The 14,002-nt window shown below is 45.1% G+C and overlaps 1 pseudogene; it reads right to left on the bottom strand.

The window, feature by feature from the left end:
• Positions 1-13,270: 13,270 nt before the first annotated feature.
• On the bottom strand, positions 13,271-13,751 carry LOC101589346 (annotated as a pseudogene).
• Positions 13,752-14,002: the final 251 nt, after the last annotated feature.

The following is a 14,002-nucleotide window of genomic DNA, read 5'->3' as shown; positions in this document are numbered from 1 at the left end:
ATAAATTTGAAGAGTGTAGTATTAATATCTTTTTCATTTTCAGGAACATCTCCTTAGATTAATAACCCAAAGTCAAATTATGTTATCTAAGGATAATAGGATTGCATGTATATTTAAGGGGGGGTGAAGGATTGCAACATAAAAACGTGTATCCATTCAAATTAAGATTTGCTTTGGAAATTGAATGCTTGTTCACTTAACCTAGCTTGTCTACTTTACTCTGCAAAGAAGAGGCTGTCTTGTGATGTTTTCCACAGGTTTATTGCTCCAACTGAGCAGATTGCCTTTAAAGCATCCAATCTACTTGTTCTGATGAATCTAGTGGTTCTTCGAGAAATTGTGCGTCAAATTGCCACAAACTCAGAATGGAAAAAAAGAGGAAAAAAGTACCCCAGGGTAATGAAACTCCCACACTGGCTAATAGAACAGTGTATGTGGCAAAAGACTAGCTTGATTGTGCAACACGTAACTCAACACATTGCAACAATTCTTGAATGTATTTGAACTGCCCTTGAGAATGCCTTTATTTCAAGATTATTTATTATACAAAATTCAAATATGCTGAGCAAGACGCAATCCTAGTGGGAACCTCAGACAAAAGTAGAGATAAAAGACTGAAAAAGATTCAGAGTGTCAAAAACTGCCTTCCATTATTACAGAAGCTGACAAAATCTGACGAAAAAAAGAATGAGATTGAGGAACAGAATAATAACAACTAAGAAAATATAAAAGAGCATAGGAATCAGATGGTACCGAAAGCAACACCTCATTAATAGGAAGAGATACCCCTAAAGCATAAATAAAACCTAGGGAAGGATATATAAAATATATAAATATATTTAAAAATCAGAATTTTAGGCCCTGCCAAGATGAAAGACCCACTCAAAAAAATGAGCGACTAAAATAGATGCTTCTCAGAAGAAATCCAAATGGCCAATAAATACATGAAAACATCCTCAACGTCTCTTGCCATTAGACAAAAGCAAATTAAAACAACACTAAGATTCCATCTTACTCCAGCAAGAGCAGCTATCATTAAGAAAAAACTACAAATGCTGGTAGGGCTGTAGGGCAAAAACTAAATCTTCTACACTGTTGATAGGCATATAAATTAGTACAGCTATTATAGAAATTAATATGGAGATTCTTCAGAAAACTACAATTAGAAATTCCATTTGACGTAGCTATTCTCTTTCTGGGTATCCTCCTGAAAGAGGTAAAGACATCTATCACAGTGTTACTTGCATTCCCATGCTCCCAGCAGCATGATTTCTAATAGCCAAATCTGGAAGTGGCCTGTATATCCAACAATGAAGAAATGAATAAAAACTATGGTGTTTATACACAACAGAGTGCTGCTCAGCTATCATGAAGGGTAAATCTGAGTCATATGTAGGAAAGTTGATATGACTTGAGACTATCATGTCAAGTGAGATAAATCATACACCCAAGCTTAAACGTTGCATTAGTTCCATTTGAGAAGGCTAAGGTACAAATAAATTGAAGAGCAAATTAAAAGATAAATATAGGAAACAGAGAATTAGACCTCTTGCAAACACAAAAACAATACAGATATGGAAGGAGGGTCCAACTTCCCACCATAAGTTATTGTGTATTCTAAACATGCACTAATAAAAATTAAAAATAAATTAAAAATTTAAAAGCACAAATAAATCTTTTGAATAGTCCAATTTAATGAAAAGAATATCATGAGAAAAAAAGATTTTCAATCTTAATGATCTGACCACAAATGCAGACATCGACAATGATAATCTAAACTCGTGACAGTCCAGCTGGAAACATGCTGCCGGTTACTGCTTGCATTGAGCTGTGCACCCAAACTGTCGTACGTGGGACTTTTAGCAGAGGGCTGGATCGAGGGTGAGTGCTGCTGGGACCAAGAAGGTGAGGCTGGGATTGATTCATGGTGCTATGCTAGGATTAAGGCTGCCCTCCCTGCAGTATGAGTGTTGTCCACCCTAAGAGTGAGGAGCTGGACATAATATAAGGCTAAGAAAGAAAGCTGCTGCTGTCGCTTGCTGTTTCCTGCCTGCTTTCTTGACATTTCACTGCTTTGATGCCTTCCTGCCTTCTGTCTACCATGAACTGTCTCTCTTCTGTGACACCCCTGTGTTGTACCACCCTGCCTTGGCCCCAGCCAACTATGAAATGAAACTCCTACAGACTGAGCCAAATAAGCCTTTCCTACTTTAAGTGTCAGGTATTTTGTCTCAGCACTGAGGAAAGTGACTAAAACTTTGCCCAAAAAACTGAAAGAAAAAAGATTTTTTTAACACAGGGAAGTGTTGTTATAGTGGTATGTTCCAGTCAGTCAAAACAAATATGTCATTTTTCTGGATTTTACTGTATATGCAATATTTGTTATTTTTTCTAAACTTTTAATTTGCTGTGATTTCTCAGCATATTAACATTTATGTCTAATTTTGACTATATAATGTGGTTCTTTCTGGTTTTTATTTATTTTATTTTACCAGGAATTGAATTTTATTTTTTATTGAGACCTAAAAATTATGGACATTTATGGGCTATCAAGTAATGTTTTGGTACATGTACATATTATGCAATATTAAAATCGCAAGAAGCATTTTTATTTCCTCAAACATTTGTCATTCCTGTGTGGTAAAAACATTCCAAATCCTCTCAGCTCTTTTGAAATAATCTGAGATTCTTTTCCTTACAGCAGGCCCTGGTATGTATAGTTCTCAGCTTCCCCAAAACAGCAAGTACCTGCAAATGTCCTAAGAGAAGATTCCAAGTCCAAACTAGGTACCTCCAGCCTCAAACCTGGCGTGTTTTGCAACAAGGCTTACAGCAGCTCATGTGCCATTGAGGGTCATACAGTGCCAGGAAAGCTCCCCTCACAGGTCCCCTAAGTGAAAAGTAAGGGGTCAATTCACTGGAAGTTTCAACATCCAACACTCAAATGTTTGGGGAGGATCTCTTCCATATGCCAGATGAGCAGACGAAGGGCAGGACTCTAGTGACAGAGGTGAAGAGGGCAAACTGGAGCCCATTTGGCATGAGTGGCACACAGCAGGACACAGCCTAAAGAAGTTCTAGTCTTTCACCCCCTGTCTTCTCACCCTAGTGCCAGGGTCTGCTTCTCACCTCCTTGCAGACATGATGACTGACACAGGCACAATAGGTCCCTTTAAATCACAGAAAGGAAGTTGGATGTCTGGTCCAGATAATAATCAATTGTTCAATTGCATTTTAAACATATCCCTGCCCTGACTTGGCAGTCTGAAGAGGCCAATGTGGCCCCCTCCTCCCAAGCCCTCTCTTTCTCTGCCCCCACCTGTCAATCTAAGTGACCAGTGGGGGAGAGAAAGAGGGCCAGGATACAGGACAAGGGCATAAGCTCAAAAAGGTTCTTGTTAGACTGCTTCATTAGTGACCTAACACTGGGGTTCCGTAGCTGCCTTTCTTGGGAGGCACCTCAGCGGGCTCTTCGAGAAGCCACAGGGATTTCTGCTGTGATGCTCTCAACCCAGGGCTGCCAAAAACAGATAAAGTGCAAAATGTGTAATTAAGTTTGAAGTTCAGGTACACAACAAATAATTGTAGTACAGTGTAAGTATGTCTCAGATCCTGCATGTGATACACAAGAATGCATCCATGGCTGACATAAAATCACATTTCAATGCATGTCTTATATTTTTGGCTTGTGAAATCTGGCAACTGAGTCCATGACCTCTGGTTTTCCAGTGGTCCAACTCTCTTGGGTCCTTTTGTCACGCAGGGCAAACCCCTTTGGTGGGATTCCTTTTGAGGAGGCTCTAAAGCAGGGCATTCTAGTCCAGCGCAGGCCTCCTGCTTAGCCCAGTCCTCTGGCTTTCCCAAACACTGAAAGGCTCAAGGGAGGCCACCTGAAGCCCCTCCCATCTGCAAGGTGAAGCTGAAGCACTTGCTCCCTCTGCCATGAAAGCCTTCAGTCTCTCTCTCCAAGGAAACCTGCCCTGATTCTTTGTCCACTTCCAGGCAGGAGTGGGTGAAGCGCTGGCCGGGGACCTGAACATCTTCTGAGCTTGTGCTGCAAAAGGCATAGCACCTCACTTGGACATGGTCTTCTTGGCACCTATAATTTTGTTCTTTGCCATTGAGGCCTCTGTTGAAATTTCTAGGTAACAGGAAAAGTACTTTTAACATCTGTTATACTTTGAATCGTAATGTCCCCCACATGTTAAAGTCACTGGCCCTACGTCCATGGCTCTACTAGAAGGTGGTGGTACCTTTAAGAAGTGAGGCCTACTGGGAACAGGTTAGGTCACTAGAGGTGTGCCCTTGAAGGGAATATTGGGGCCAGACCCTTATTTTTCTCTCCTGGCTTCCTGCTCCACAACGCATGTCCCAGTTCACCACAAGCCTAAAAGCAGTGGGGCTGACTATGGGCTAAAACCTTCAAGACTATGAGCCAAAATAAACCTTCTTCTTTTTAGATGGATTATATCAGATATTCTTGTTATAGCAATGGAAAACTGATGAACACAGCACCCTGTTGTAGTCCCTCCTTAGGAAAGACATTCAAATAAGGAATAAGAGGACGAGGAAGACGAGTATTCAGCATGCTTTAGTATCATTACCTGAAGGGGAGCTGCTCCAGCAGGCCCCCACCAAGGGTTGCTCAAACTTGAAGTGCTTAAGAATCCCTGGGATTGTGTTAAAAAGCAGACCTGGCTTCAAAAGGTCCCGAGAGTCTGCACTTCCCACAGCCCCCAGGTGATGTCCTCAGACTCACTGTGTTATGGTTTGTAAAGCTTCATGTAAATCATGGGGCAGTCACCACGTGAGGGGCAGTGCGGCTCGAGGGGCGTGGCCAGAGGACGGGGCGGGGCTTGGGGGCGGGGCCAGAGAGGCACGACCGTTCAACTGAGAGCATTCTCCTCCCTCCGCACAAGGCCTGGTGGCCTCTCTTGGAGGTACCCCAGCCTCTCTTCCAGATCCTGTAGCGCAGGACAGCAGTGTCTTGAGGTCTTGCTATGTAATTCAGGCTGCTTTAAACTATGAAACCTCCAGTAACTGTGAGCTAAATAAACCTTTCCTTCCCTAAGCTTGAGTGTCGGGTATTTGTCCCAGCAACGAGAGAAGAGTAACGAGTACACACTGTGAGCAGAAAGAGGCTAGCCGGTTGCAAAGGAGGAGTTGCTTGGTCCTTGGGGGAGGGAGAGGAGTTAGGGTTTGCAAGCTGAGGGAAGGACCAGTGTGAACGCAGAGGCGGCATTCAGATCAGGGCAACACTGCCTCAGGTAGTTCTACCTGAGGTCCGAGGCTGCCAGGGGCTGAGCTGCCCTGCGGGGAGGGGCGTGGGGGACCTGGCAGCACCTGAGGTCCAGAAGGGACCTGACTGAAAAGTCCAAACAGGAAAAGCAAGCTGAGTTGGTTCCATTTGAGTCAGATCTTGTGAAAACACTTTACGAGCTAGTCTACATAACTGCACTTCGCCAAGCTACGTGAACCTGGATTACTCAGTGAATCTGATGGCTTGACCACAAAATGTCTGTGGTCGATGCATTCACAATGCGATGTGACGTTGGCTTATCACAGCCCACAGGGCTAGGTGTTCCCACACCCGCGCGGGTGCTTAGTGTCCTGGGAAAGATGTACTGCTTCAGTGTAACATCCAGCAAGGGTCAAGAAATCTCACTGTCTAATAGGACTGGGAGTAGAAGCTCACTAAGAATGTCCAATTTCTAATCCATAGTGCCTGTGAGTATACGCTCTTCCCTAGAAACAGAGACTTTGCAGATGTGGTTAAGAATTTGGAGATGGGAAGATTATTCTGCATTATATCTGTGTGGGCTCAATCTAATCAAATGAGTCCTTAAAAGTAGGGAACCAGGGGTCAGGGAGATAGCTCAGTGACATAAACACCTGCCTGGCAAGCACAAGGTCCCAAGTGCGATGCCCAGTAAGGGGGAAAAAAAAAGTTGGAAACCATTCCCAGATGTAGCCAAAGGAGTAGATGTGATTCCAGAAGAAAGGTCACAGAGATGACAGCATGAGAAAAGGCCCTGTTGCTCATTCTGGGTGTACAGGAACCAGAGGGAGGGATGGCGAGATAGCTCAGCGGACTAAGTGCCTGATTTGGCAAGTGCAGGGACCAGGATTCAATCACTGGTCCCCCAAGCTGCTCCGGCCCCACCCCTCCCCCAGGGGCAGGTTGAGCAGGCAGCGACCAAGTCCAGTCATGATAGAGCATGCCTATAATTCCAGCGCTGGGGAGGCTAAAAACAGGAGGACCACCATGAGTCCTAGATGCCTAATGCCACCCTATACCAAATACATTTAAGAAGAAGAAGAGAAGGAGGAGGAAGAAGAGGAGGAGGAGGAGGAGGAGAAGGACGAGGAGGAGGAGGAGAAGGAGAAGGAGAAGGAGAAGGAGAAGGAGAAGGAGAAGGAGAAGGAGAAGAAGGAGAAGAACCAGAGGGAAGCCTCTAGGAAGGAGCTAAGGAGCTTGCAGTTGACTGCCACAGAAAATGGAGACCTGAGTCCTCCAACCTTGTGGAACTGAATTCTGCCACCTGACAAGGAAATGAGTCATCCCCTTACATCTCCAGAATGAAACACTTCCTGTGCCCATGTGAGACCTCTTTCTGGCCTTCAAAACTGTGTGGAAATAAATCGTGCTGTTTGGAGCTGCATAACATATAGTGATTTGTGGTGGTAGCAATAGAAAATAAATACTCTACCCAGAGTGACTTCCCCATCCTTGTCAAAGGGAGGCCTCAGCTTCTCCAAATTGTCACACCTTGATGCTGTGTGTGCCCGAGAAGCAGTTGGCATTTTCTGAGAACAGTGAGAGGCTTGCAAGCCTGCAAACAGGATGAAAGCCCCTTAGCAGACAGCCCTGCATCTGGTGAGCAGGCTGCAGGTGCCAGGTTGGTTTACACCTACTTTCTGTCCTGTCGCTTTTCACCCCTGGCTCCCTCAGTGGTTTGTCTGCCATTCTCACTTGGCCCAGGAAACCATCCCAACAATTTTAATAGCACAAAAGCTGTATGGACATCACATGTAGAGCAATTACATGTTACCCTCAGTGGTTTCTGAGAGGTTTTCTGCCTAGATGTACCCTTGACCTCTTTCATGAGACCTGTGAGAGTAGTTAGAGCAGACAGGGATTTGGAAGTCCACCCAATCCAACAGTATTATTTTACTTGGAGGGAAGGAAGGAAGGAAGGAAGGAGAAAGAAGAAAAGGAAAGAAAAGGAGGAAAAAAGGGAGCAGAGGTCAACTTTCTTCCAGAGGTGGGCCTGACTGGCAAGAATCCCAAGGGATGGAATGACACTGAAATGAAGAAACATGGGAAGCTGGGACTAGTCATCCAGGAGGGCTTTCCTGAGGGCTAATGGCCATCAGAACAGAGGCCAAAGAGACCAGAAGTTAGGGACTTTTGGTCCCTAACTTCCAAATCGCAGAAGTTAGGGACACAAGTTAGGAGTCAATCAGCCGAGATCAAGGAAAGGAGCTTGAGTTGGCACAGTGGTTACTTCCGTGCACCCACCCAACAAGATGCAGGGAGGCCACTGGCACCAGTTGACCAAGATCACACTCCAGATGAACAGCTGCCTGGACTGCAACCTGAACATGTCATTGTGCCTTGTGTCATCACAACTGTCACCTCCTGCAGAGCATGAGCACTTGCTTGATGTCATTAAATATACACACTCTTTCTATGTAAATAGATTCATCTAAACAGACCATCAACATGTTAGTTTTCTGAGCAACTGAGCAAATTCAACTTTCATTCTTTCTCTATTCTCTAGATCTCCATTTAAAACATGGTTTCTAGTCTGTTTGTGAGTTAAAATATCAGCGCTCTAGACAAACGCCCATGTCTTCCCTTTCTGGTTGACAAATGAAGGCTTGTGTGGAGATTTAAGTGCCTCATGAGAAAACTGAGTCTCCTATGCCAGAGTGAAAAGAGTAATAGCTGCTTGGGCTCAGGAACAGAGAAGCCGTCACAGTGCGGTGTGAGGGACCCCAAACAGGCTCCCTGCCCTGCCCTGCCCTGCCGAAAGAACCATTTTTTCCCTACAAAAGTCTATCTTCCATATCTGAACTATCACTTACTTCAACAAATAGCCACTGACCACCTCCCCTTTTCAAGCCACAGGGATCCTACCTTCCACAGTCATCTAGCCTGACACAAGAACCTGCCTCTGGTCCCTTTTTTCTTCCAGAGTACAGAAATCAGCTTTCTGTCAATAACTGAGATAATAAATGTATAAGGAAGAAAGGTTTGTTTTGGCTCGTGGCTTCAGAAATTGCAGTTCATGGCTGCATAGCATTGTTGCTTTATGTTTGTGGCAAGGCAATGTGTCATTTCTTTCTTTCTTTTTTTTTTTTTTTTTTTCCAGAACTGAGGATTGAACTCAGGCCCTTGTACTTGCCAGGCAAGCACTTATTCTACTGAGCCATCTCCCTGGCCCAAGGCAATGTATCATGTCAGGACTCTTCACAACAGCTTGGAAGGAGAGACAGACAGACAGACAGACAGACAGACAGACAGACAGACACAGAGAGAGAGACACACAGAGAGAGAAAGAGAGAACCACAGCTCCACCATCCCTTTAAAGGTCATCCCCCAGCCACCTAACTTGCATTGACCCCATCGCTACAAGTTCCTCCGCTCTCAGCAGCACCACAGGGTAGGGACACAACCTCTCAGGCATGGACCTCTGGAGGATATTACATATCCCAACTCCAGCACAGGATCTATTTTTGGTTCTTCCTCCCTGGCTCAGTAAGCACATGGACAATTGCACACCACCTGACAGGCAGCACCCCTCCCAGTCCCCATCTTAGCCTTGGCTTCAGGGCCAGGGCAGGAGCCTGGCCTGCTAATAATGTACTTGGAGCTTCAGTTCTGTCTCTGCGGAAACAGGCAGCAGACGTGCTCACCTTGGGTGACCGGGGCCAAACACCTGCTCCTCAGCACAGCAGAAGTCTTTACCCAAGCCCTAAAAGGCAGCGCAACTGTCCCTCACCAGGGCTTTCCGGACAGCGACCCGAGGATGCCTGTCTTCCCTGAAGCCCACCCGTTCCCATACAAACACAAAGCCAGTTTGCACTGCTCCATGATGATTAATGCTGAAGCCTTTTCCACTCTGCAAAATGCCTTTTCATGCTGTGTGTCCAGAGAAAAGGCTCAGCCATCTGCAGTGGGCTTGTGCGGAAATATGGGGAAATGATCATGTGTTTATTTATGTCATCCATTGTTAGCTAAGAATATCCATCAGTACTAATAATGGAGGTACCAAGAAAGGAAGAAGCTTGGGTGGTGGGAAGGATGCAGGGCTCGGGTCAGACGAGCCAAGAGACCTGCAAGTTTCTTTTAGCTCTTTGACCTCCATTTCTTCCTGTGTGGAAACTAAAAGAAGCCAACTGGTACTTGCTTGCTGAAGTCAAAGGGATGTACTGAGGACCTGATGAGGGGACGTATGCATCTCACCAGCCAGAGGAATAAATGAATCTGCAAAAACCAGATGTCACCATGTTGTGCTTCCCACCCGCTGCTGACACAAGGTCTATGGGACCGCTTTCTCATATAACATTCAAAAAGGACAAATACTGCTTGGAGCTCCTAGGAATACCTCAGGAGAACCCACGCACAATCTTCCTCTCATGTCACTCCCTGAAAGGCTCTGCCTCCAGCTACCGTCTCCCCTGGGGAAACTCAATCACACAGCTTTCAAAGTTGAAAAAACTAGGTGTCAAAATGGTCTGTCTCAGACAACTCATCCTCCCCAGGCAGATAGATACCCAGAGGTGGCACACGCCCAGGAACTTAGGAATGCCTATGCTTCCTGCTAGGTGCAGGAGAACCTCATCATACAGAGGTGGCCCCTGAGCTGGGGGTTTTATGCATGTAGGATTGGGTCCACAGAGCTGCCTTAAGAGACAGAGATTGTCCCCTTCCTCCTTTCATTAAGCCACACAGCTCATGGTACCTGGGGGAATCACTGGCGGATAGTTGTCACTTTGGTTTCTTAGAAAGTACAGAGTAAGTATGTCTGTTCTAGCCTAAAAGATGCAGTTTTCAATTGTATGTTTAGGTCTATGGTTCAACTCAAGTTAATTTTATTTATTTATTGTGTGTGTGTGTGTGTGTGTGTGGCCAGCTCAGCCCACCGGGGGCGGCCCTGGCTGGCATGTGGTGCTGGGGGATTGAACCGTGGTCCCTTTGCTTTGCTAAGTTTGTTCTAAGTAGGTGCTTTAGACCACTGAGCCATCTCACCAGCCCCCAAGTTAATTTTGCATATGATACAAAGTAAGTATCAGGGTTTCCCCCTGTATACATGGAAGCCCATTGAGGATATACTTGCTTGGGAGTATATTTGGGAGGAAGGTCAATATAAGTGGAAGAAAGGTTCCACTCTCACCATGGCAACCACATAATGAGAAAGATATTCCTTGTTCCTGCTCTCTGATTGCTCAGATCTTTGACTCCAGAGAGGAAGTGCAGACAACCAGCCAGCTTGGGATTATATAAAGTAGTCATGAAGGATGCTGCCAAATGTGCTTCCCAAGTCGGTGGCTTCCAAGACCAGCTCCATGCCTTTGCATCTTGCCCCAGCCTGGGCCTCCTGCATCATTCTATGATTTGCACCTGACTCCCACATAAATTCCTTTTATGCTTTAGGTATGGAAACAATTCCTATTTGCAATCAAGTCTCTATTTCCAACAAGGCAGAATTCCAGCCAAGCTATCTTTTCCTGAAAAAGCCATGTGCCTTCAAAATACACATATTAGTACAATGCCAAAGCAGACAACCCTCCAGTACTCAGGAAATCTTCTGTCCCCTGGGATAGTATAGGTATACAGAAGTAGGGAAGTTGAGGGAGCCATTCTTTGGCATTTATTCTGCTGTACACACATCAGTACCCTAATGATTATCTATGTTTAAGCTTAGGCTGTGATGCCCAACGGGTGAGATTATCTGCTTCTGCGGGAGATGAAATGGGAGCCACCTGGGGTCTTGGGTGTCTGACCACAATGGGTGGCATCGGGAGCTCAGAGATGTCTGACTCTTTACATATTGGGAGCCTGAGCTATGGAGGATTCCTCTTCCTTAGTTCCTCTTCTTTCTCCTTTTGCCCTTTGCTCTTCTTCCTGTTCCTGCTGGTACTGTCCAGTGATCATCAATAAACAGTTACTGGCTAATTTTGTAAAAAAAAAATGCATGGTAACAGGACATCATCCTAATAAGATAAGTGACAATAATGACAATTGTACAGGAAAGAAAGCATGAACCCTGCAGATCAGATGTTCTAAAAATCCTACTCTCAGTGCCTGCTTAGGCAGAGTGCAGAGGCCAAGGTTCGATCCCCAGTGTACTATGCTGGCCCCACCCCTGGGGTGTGCTGAGATAGTGATTGAGACTGGGTGTGGTGGTGCTCATCTGTAATCCCAGCACTTGGGAGGCTTAAAATAGGAGAATCATTATCTACATAGTGAGACCCTGTAGACTCTGTATGAAATATAGAAAAAAAGAAAAAGAAAAAGAAAAAAAATCCTATTCTCAGAATGGCTTAAAAGGAAAAGAGCTAGGCAAACCAGGAAAACAGTAGTTTAAATAGAAAAGCACCCATCTGGGCAATGGGATTTTACTACCTATAAACCGAAGAAGTGAATTCAGTTGTATTTTTAAAAACCCTATGACTTATAGATGATTGTCTTAGTTACTCTTCTCTCATTGTTGGGACAAATACCCGTCACTCAAAATGAAGGAAGGAAAGGTGTATTTAGCTCACAGTTACTGGAGGTTTCAGTCCATATTCAGCTGGGTCCAAGGCAGAGCAGCACATAGCAGAAAGCAACTTTTCATGGGAGCAGCAAAGAGCAAGAGAAGGGGTAGCAGCAGCTCAGGTGGCTGGCTTCTCTTCCCTCCTTACACTGTAACACAAATTACCTGTCCCAGGGCAGGTGCAGCATCCACACCCACAGTAATCAACCACAAACTCCAGAAGCCACCCCATGACTGCATAAGAGTTTGGGGGGACACCTAGACACAAACCATAACAATGATCCTAGACATGGAACCTAAAATTCTAAAGCCAAGTGATGCCTTAAAAAGGAGTCTTGGGCCAGCGAGACAGTTCAGCCAGATTAGGTGCTTGCTTAGGCAAGCACAAGAACTGGGGTTCAATCCCCAGTGCCACATGTCATGCCTGTCTCAACCCACAGGGTGTGCTAAGCCAGCCACTGAGACCAGGCATGGTGGTACACACCTGTAACCCCAGCGCTGGGGAGGCTGAAAACAGGTCAATCACTATGAATCTGAGCTGTGTAATGAGACCCTGTACCAAATACATAAAGAAGAAGAAAAAAAAAGAGTCTTGTACCTAGATAGATTAAAAGACTTAGGTAAGAACACAGGGCAAGGCAATGATAGAGTCAGGGCTAAGGGGAGGCTTTCTCTTCACCTTCACACTGGCTACAGGAAAAGAGATGATAAAAGTAGGCCCAAATATCAGAGAAGAACTCTTCTTACACAGAGGAAAACTAGCTAGTAGTTTAATTCAGAGATCAAATTCAGGCTGAGGTCATAGCTCAATAGTTGAATACATGCCCAGGATGCAAAAGGTCCTGTGTTCCATCCCCAGCAACACAAACATAAATATAAAATATTTCAAAAGAAAGAAAGAGAAATCAAAGTTTATGCTTATTCCAGTCTTTTTGTTTTTGTGAAGTCACACACTCATTTTGAAAACCATCTCTGAGATAGGTCCACTCTCTCCTATGTTCCTACTGAGGAACCGCCAGGTAAACCTCCCTCCAGGATGGTCACAGTGTTCCTCAGGTCTGTGCTCCAGGGGATGAAGCAGTGGCCAGTGACACAGTGACTGAAACACTTCTCCACAGGGTATGCTTTCCTGAGATGTACACAGGCTTTCTCAGATGTGCTCTCAGCGAGAAGCGAGTGGTGTTATCTTAGAGAGAATCATCCCTGTTTGTTCCCAGGCAAAATGACACTGAAAAAAGTCAACAGATGGCCCAAGATCTCTCCTGAAGCATTCACACAAGCAGGCAAGCAGTCCAACTACAATCTAGAGGAAAGCTACCGTTCCCAAATATATGGGGTTTGTTTGTTTGTTTGTTTGGTGTGTGTGTGTGTGTGTAACTGGGGATTGAGCTCAGGCCCTTGCACTTGCCAGGGAAGTGCTTATTTCCACTGGGCCATCTCCTGGCCCTATATGTTCTTTTTTATTTTTTATTTATTTTATTTTTTTGTAATATGAAAATTTATTACTGTCTTTTCATCATCAAAACTTGGTATCTTGGTCTTTCCTTCTTGCCTTTGTAGAGAGCCAAAAGAGAGACATTGGCTACTTCAACAACCTTAAAGCGGACTCCAGGAATGTCACCAACGGCATGACCTTTTTGACCAAATCCAGCAACCAGCACTTCATCATTTTCCTCAACGAAGTTCAAGCACCCATCATTAGGGACAAAAGCTGTGATTTTCTTGCCGTTCTTGATCAGCTGGACTCGCACGCACTTCCTGATGGCAGAATTGGGCTGCTTGGCCTCAACCCCTACTTTCTCCAGCAAGATCCCCTTTGTGTGGGAGGCACCCCCGAAGGGGTTGGCCTTCAGGGCTGTGCCCAGATGGGCCTTCTTGTACTGCTTGTCGTGCCACTTCTGGTCCCGCCGGTGACTGCGGAGCTTCCTGGCAGTACGGAGGCCGCGACACTTGCCCATCCTGCTGGTGCGAGGGCCCGAGCGAAAGAGCTCTTTTTAAAAATTTATTTCCAAATGATATAATAATTCTATGTATTTGTGGAGCGCAGTGTGATGATTCAATACATACGTGCAACATTTCTTTCTCCTTAAACATTTATCATTTCTTTATATATGAAGCCTATGAACTTCTCTCTGTTCCCAAATTAAATTTTCTTAAAAGACTCTTGAAGTTAAAGAGCATTGACCAGCTCCTCTCTCAGGAGGATGCACCTAGCAGGTCTTCCCTAGCCTGAG

This window comes from Octodon degus, unplaced genomic scaffold (genome assembly GCF_000260255.1).
Source record: "Octodon degus isolate 3935 unplaced genomic scaffold, OctDeg1.0 scaffold00014, whole genome shotgun sequence".
In the NCBI taxonomy this organism is placed as follows: domain Eukaryota; kingdom Metazoa; phylum Chordata; class Mammalia; order Rodentia; family Octodontidae; genus Octodon; species Octodon degus.
The sequence above is the reverse complement of the archived record's forward strand: the minus strand, read 5'-3'. Positions and strand labels throughout refer to the sequence as shown.